The following is a 7,323-nucleotide window of genomic DNA, read 5'->3' as shown; positions in this document are numbered from 1 at the left end:
GTTAAAGTGTTTGTCTTTCTGGGCTGAAAGGGTTCAGATGCAGCCGTTTGGTTTGACGGAAGATTGGGTGGAACTGAAGGGATATGATTATGGACTGGGTAAAATTCAGTGAAGCTGATGGACAAAGTAAATGTTTAAAAGTGGTTAAAGTCATTACAGAACCAGGTAGTTGAACCAGATATTCACAAACAACATGGAATTACACGGTGAGATCTATATAAAAATCCACTCCACAATGTAAGGGATTTTCCCTGGGAACTCGTAAAGCAAACACAGGGTAGGTAGTGATTTGGGGAATTGCCTATATATGATGTAAAAATCAGTGAAATAAGCCATAGAATATGGTGTTAATGAGGGAGAAACATCCAGAGGTAGCAGCAGGAATGTGTCTCTAAGGAGAATCCTGAAGGGGTTGGATATGGTACTGGCTAAATTTGAATGAGAACCACCAAAGAAAAAGAAATGATTATTTGTTCTTACCCTATTGCAGGTAAAAGGATGCTGTATTGCATGAAAGTGGATGGGTTTCTGTCAGAGATATACTTGCTTCTGCCATCAATTTCTCCTTTAAACAGAAATAACCTTTGGGACTGAATTTTGGCTGCTGATGAAGTCCAGAGGGACTGATGTGCAGAAAATGAAGTGTGAATCATTTTGATATATTTTTTTCCTGGTAATTTACTTGAGTAGGTCTCATCTGTGTCTTGGATCAACACAGTGTTGGATACTTGTTCCAGTATAACAAAACAAAACAAAACAAAACACCTGAAAAACAATCTAGGTATAGGGTACAAGGTGCTATAAACAGACCTCCAAGACAGATTTCTCCAGGCAGGCAGGCAGGCAGGGCATTGCTGGAGTCTGTTCAGTAACACTAAGCTTCTGAGATCAGCAGGACTAAAATTACCTTTGGAACACTTTTTTTCTACCCTAGTGGTGTTGCTTTTATATGAAATCTGTTGTTTATTGTTATAAACAAGAAAAAAATGTATTGAAGGCTTTTATTTATTTTCTTTTCTTTCTTCCCCTTTTCTTAAAGAGATTCTGAAGTCCCTCGTCTTTGGAATGGGAGATAAACAAAAAAAATCACAACACCAAGGATTGCTTCAGCAAAAGAAGTTTAAACAATTGTGAATGATTTAATATTAATATTATAGCCTTGGTGTGTGTTATTACAAATATTTATTTTTTAAAGCAATGGAACCAGTCCTATAGCTTCTTTAATTGTTGTCTTTGGTGATGTGTGAATTGTTTGCTTGGTAGTTGTTTCTCTCACAAGGCTGAGACCTTCCCAGCATCTTCTCAGCAATTGCCTAGTTCTGATTTAAAGATCTTACAGCACAGCTTTCTGAAAAGTGGGATTTTGTCTCACTCAATCTAGGCTCTAACTGGGAGACTTCTGGGACGCATCCAAAACAGGCTGAAGGCAGTGAGGATGTTTCTATTGAAGCCTTGAATACCTAAAAGGCTGTTATCTGTGGGCCCTTTTGTATTTATATCAGCTTGAATGAAGTATGGAGCTGTAACACCAGCTCCAGCAATGCTCTGCATCACCACAGCTGTCAGTGCATGCTGACTTTCCTCAAGTTCTGCTCTTGCTGGCCACCCAAGCTGTATCTGAAACCTTATCATTAATTCTCTTTTCCCCTGTTCCTAAGTGGAGTTGTAGTAGGCTAAAGCCATTTTTCTCCTTTTAAAATGCTGAGCAAAACCAAACTGACTTTTGAAATCTGATAAACTGTTACCATTAAAATTTTTCCCTCATTTCTTAACAGTCCTTCTTCCATCTATGCTGTGCTGAACTTGGGGGAACCCCTGCCTGCATAGATCTTGGAGATTATCTGCAACTCCATACTTACTTTTCTAAAATAACTTACCATTTAAATGTAAATGTAGAAGTGTTTCAAGACTGAAATTTGTTTTCGGAGGACTTTTAGACCCTGTGTAGATCACTGCAATCTTGACTTCTCTCAAATTCTCACTGGTGGACCTTTGTGAGGTGCCTTTGTCTTGACCATCCCAGAAGTCTCAGAAGTCCCGGGCTTCTGATTCTGTGTGCCAGCTTGCAAATTGCACAAAATTACAGCAAGAGCAGCTATCTGGAAGCTCAGGCCATCTCCCTGTCTCTTGGCATGAATATATTGCATTCCATTTTATATTAGTAAAATATTTATGAAGTTTTATTAACATGGAGGGGCTCTTGCTCTTTCTCAAGAGGTAGGAATTACGAGCAGTCTGCCTTCTCTCTGATTTAATCTACTCTCCCATCTAGTGTTTTTCTTTTCTCATCTGGACATAGATAAAATCCAATAACAGGGTATTTGTTTTGTGGTCAAAACTATCAGGGTTGGAGTCAACACTCCTTGCAGTCATTGGAAAGATTTCTTGTGCATAGAAAATTTATGAACACATGAAGATGCTGTGTTCAGTAATCTCGCCTTAAAAGGTATTCAAACATTTTCTTCCTGATCAAAACACATAATCCTGTGCAGCTCTGAGCTATTTACATCTGCTTGGTCTGTCTGGAACTTTAACACTGGCAATTATATGCGTTAAGAAGGGAAAAGAGGCAATAAATTTAAGTGTCCAGTTCATGCAAACAATTTGTTGCACATTCTTTTGACCTCCTGAAAAAGAAATGCAACAGTGGCATCCTGTGGCTCGAGCAGTTCATGGCAGGTGGGTTTGCTTTAGGGCAGAATCTGCCACTGACATCTTTCCACACTGAGTGAGAAACGGACCAAGTTATTTCTAAGTTAGTTTACAGAAGAAGCCCCGAGTATTTCAACTCAGTGCACATTTAAAAGCTGAAGTCAAGCTGCTATCTAATTTTCAACCTGGGCTTTCCACCAGTTTATCTTACTCTGCTGCTTATTTTTCTACCAAACACCTTTGTTTTTGGGACAGAGAGGATGAATTCAGTCACCCACTAAGGAGACAGGACTCCTGCGTTGCTGTCTTTGTGCTTATGAACATTTCCTCCGAAAACAGGAATAGAGGAGAGACTGCAAGCATCCTGTTTCTAATTAACGCACAATTTAGTGCAGCATACTTGGTCTAAAAATGACTGTTTCAGGGAAGTCCGATGAAGAGAAGACTAATAAGAGTTGTTTTCCCTTGCACCTACGTCATACCGGAGCACTCACTCCCACACTGTACATGGGTCTCCTGAGTTTTTCAAAGTCCTGGCCTTAACTTGTTTAACTTGGACAGGCTGTGATTTGCTTACCTCCTCACCAGGAGATATTGGCAGCTGTGACCACCAGGCTCTCTACAAAAGCTTGCAGGCGTGCCAGAAGGCACGTTAATAAGGAACATACAGACTCACCTGCACTCGTGTGGGCAATTGGCCAGAAAACTGCTGATGGCCTCCTTTTTACTTCTTCTTCTCCTGTTTTTACTCCTCTTCTGTCAGAGAGGAGATGTTAAGGTGGTGTCTTTTAAAGCCTCCTCCTTCCTACTGCTTACCTTTGTACATAGAGGTGTAAGTGCTATTGAAGGCTCAGGATCAGGAAGGAGTGGGGGGGGAAATGAAACAACTTTGGTTTAGTTTTGCATTTTCTTGTATACAGGAGGCTCTGCATGTTTTGAGTGATCTACCTTGAGAACTAGAAAAGCAGAGTAGGGACAAGGTTGTCCCCTGCAGCCTGTGCATGGAAAAACTTGAGGGCATTCAGTTTTCTGCTGTGCAGGAGTCACCTTAGGGTGGCTGATTCAGGGGGCAGGGACAAAAACCAGCAGTAAGCAGGGGCTTAATTCTTGCCTTTAGCAACGAGTGAGTACTCTGAAGATTTTTGTGAAATTGCTTAACTGAGTTTGCAGCAGTTTCTGGACAGTATTAATCCCGGGGTTGCCTCTTAAAACACGGACATGTATGAAAACAAACAAATGTTAGGACTGGCTGTGGCTCCAGTGATGTTAACCCCTGCTCTTTTTTGTCAGTTAAACTGACAACCCAGATAAGAAGAGCCGGTGTTGGTATCGTCTCTTGCATAACAAACCGCTCTCGACAAAAGAAGCAGCCTTCTGTCAAACGAATTTCCTTTACAACTGCCGAGGGGACTATTTTTAGTTTCATCTGCCATTCTTTACTCCTTAATCATCGGCTTTGCTTTTCTCCGTTTTTCTCCCTTTTCCCCTTTCACCTCTCGCTCCGATACCAGGTACAGCTGATAATCGAGGAGGGCGCTGGGCTTTTGAATGTTCCCTCTTAAGGTGTGTCTACACTGGGATGCTCCCGGCCTTGCCATGTCGAGCTGAGCTCTGGCATGTGAAGGGAGGGCACCTTCAGAGAAAGGCAAACAGACCACCCTGAGACTAGGCGAGGGATGTCAAAGACCAATAAAGTGAATGAGATCCATTCTTGTCAGGAAAGGGTTTTAGCTAAGGCTGCATCCAGAAAACATTCTTTAAGTTGCAGGAGGGGTGCTACAAAGGTCCGGTGTTGAAGCAATGTCACAGGCATACTGCATCAGGCAGCAAACTCTTCATATGCCACTGGCAAAGCAAGGCAGAGCTTGGCTTTCCCACTGAAGATAAAATTAAAGTGCTTTAGGAGCCATGGTGTTTATTTCGTAGGTCTTGACTCTGTGGTACTGGCTGCTTTTCCTTTTGGTCTGTTTGAGCCACTGCATGTTTTTAGCCTGTTGAGCAGCAGAGTGATTCTTGTCTTCTGGCTGAGATGTAAAACAGGAGTCCTGCCTATCTGTAATCCATTAGAGATTTTGTGGTGCTGTTTGCAAGAGTAACAGTGTCTTGAGGTTTTAGTCGACCAGGAAATAACACTGCTTTGCTCAGTTGTGCATCATAATTCAGCCAGGTCCATCATCCTCTGCAGCATGTTCCTAAAGCCTAATTCAAGTGGAGTTTTATATATTCTAATACCTTCTTCCCCCCCAGTATACAAAAGCTTCATGTAATGAGTGGTTTCATGCCCATGGTGCTTCTGTAAAGTATAAGTTTTATACCCATTTTATAGCTGGGTTGGAGGAGCACAGAGGCAAAGTGAATAGCCCAAAGTCAAGAGGGAAGTCTTTGGCAGCACAGGGAATTACAAGTCCCTCACCAGAGTGAATTTAACACTACTGAAGTTAGTGGCAATGCACCAATTAGTGCACAGGGAAGTGCCACAATTCTCATAAAAAGGAATTATTTAGAAATAATCAAAAGTTTTTACCACTGCTATTTTCTTAACAAACGTAAGTTTCATATGATACAAGATGTTTGCAGAAAATGCATTTATTTTGAGAAACTGAAGTAAAATTTCTTGAGTTCAAATGAAAATAAGTTAGGTTTATAATAGAAATGTTCTGACTGATCTTTTGCCCCAGTGTAAAAACAAAAGGGAAGGAAACCTTCTGGGAGGGAGGCAAAAAAGGGACCTGGTTTCTCCAATGGAATGAGAATGAAAATGTAGTTGATGGAAAAACAAAAACTACATTGCATCTTTTCTTCAGGCTTTCCTCTCTCCTGTCTTAGTATTTTCTTTTTGTCTTTTGAGTATAACTGACTAACGCAAGTGACCAGTCTCCTTAACCCTGAAAAACATGCACCAGCACTTTGAACAACATTCATTAGGCATTGAAAGCGAGAGGGAGAGAGATGGGAAGAGGTCTTATGGCTGATGACAGCTGCTCCTTATGACTTTGGCTGCTTTACTGTCCAGTAGGATTGATCAGGTCTCCTTAGCAGTTTGTGCTGGCTCACCTGCTTACACTGTTTGAGTTCTTACTGCTGTAATAGTCCTCAAACTCACACACCTGTGCTGGGAGTCACCTGGGGTCATCCCAGTCTGTGCATGGCAGAGTTACTTGTGGGCTTCTCAAGGGCTGGTTACCCCTGCTGTGTTACACCACTCTGCAGCTTATGGGCCAACATAAAACTGTTCCTGCTTTCCTTTTCCCATTATTCTATTGCTTTTGAAAGTGTAACTCTTTAGTTTCAGCTTTCTTTAGCAGGACACTTGTGAGACCTATTTCAGATTCTGCTCTTTTCAAGTCCCTGAATTAGATTTTGTTTTAGGAGCTGGAAGTGGAGAAAGCAGTAAAAGCAAGATTGTTTTTGTATTTTTGAAGATGCTTGAAAGTCTGCCAGAGAGCTGTCAGATTAGTGATGGCTTGTGACATACAAAAGCAGACAAGCAAGGGTTCACAATAATTCAAGATCTGTTGAAAACCAGATTGAAACATGGCTAGCAGTGATGGGTTTTTAAAAATAAATTTTTTATTGTGGATGTTGAGAGTCGTAAGTGTATTTCAATCCTTGCTGTGGGAAAAAAACTGTGATTTTAGCTTCATGGGCATCCTTTGGATTTTGCCTCTCTTGCTGAGATTTTCAGTGTTTTCAACCCAGTTCATCTGACACATCTCTTGCTCTGATTCCCGGCAGGGACGCTGCCCTTATGTGCCTGCACACATGGACTCCCCACTTCCCTGCTGTGGATGTGGAGTCTTTCTCTCATGCATTTAGCCACTTGCTCAGTAGTCCACTTGCCTGCCTCTGTAGGCTTTTGTATTCTACAAAAAGGAGCAGGTGAATCTTCTCCTGGATCAGTGGTGTGAGAAGTAGCAAGAAACTTCTTGGACAAAAGTACAGAAAAACCCATTTGAGTTCCATGGCCTGACCTTCAGAATTTCCCATGGCATGTTAAGGGGATTTGGGCAACGATATCAAGAAGAAATGAAAACTCCGCTTTCAGAATGGCCATGAAATGAGAAAGCCAAAGAAAAAAAACAAATTTTCCTCTCGTGCTGTGTAAAGGGCTCTGTGCTGAAGAATCACCAGCTGAATGCATATAAGAAGCTGCCAGCAATCATTAAGCTCAATTAATCGTATTCTTGTGCCCATGATAACATCTGTGGATTACTTAAACAAAGCGATGGTGGGCAAGTAGGAGAGGAAAATTGAAGAAAAGAGGTTCTGCTGTGAACACTTGTACCACCATCACCCAAGCGACGCTGTAATACAGAAACTGGGTCAGAGACACCCTTCCCCCTCCACACTGTTGAAGTTATTTGAGAGTCTATTGAAACCCTCACAATAGAAGAGTTTGTCTCCTGCATTCACTAAGCAAAACTGATTTGTGTTTCTTGGTTCAGAAAAAACTGCTGGGTAATTTTCCGTGCGAGTACAATGTGGTAGTTCAGCAGATCCCTGAAAGCTGATTTCTTGGTGATTTGCTTTTTGTTTAATAAGGCACTGCAGTTTTATTTAGCATTTCAAAACTGCCACACTGAATTTGTGTTTAGAAGCCTGAAACCTCTTTCTTGCCTATGTTAGTTTTAGGACCTGAACTGGAAGCCTTCCTTCAAAGTTCAAAAGATT

Source organism: Pithys albifrons, chromosome 4 (assembly GCF_047495875.1).
Source record: "Pithys albifrons albifrons isolate INPA30051 chromosome 4, PitAlb_v1, whole genome shotgun sequence".
In the NCBI taxonomy this organism is placed as follows: Eukaryota; Metazoa; Chordata; class Aves; order Passeriformes; family Thamnophilidae; genus Pithys; species Pithys albifrons.
The sequence above is the reverse complement of the archived record's forward strand: the minus strand, read 5'-3'. Positions refer to the sequence as shown.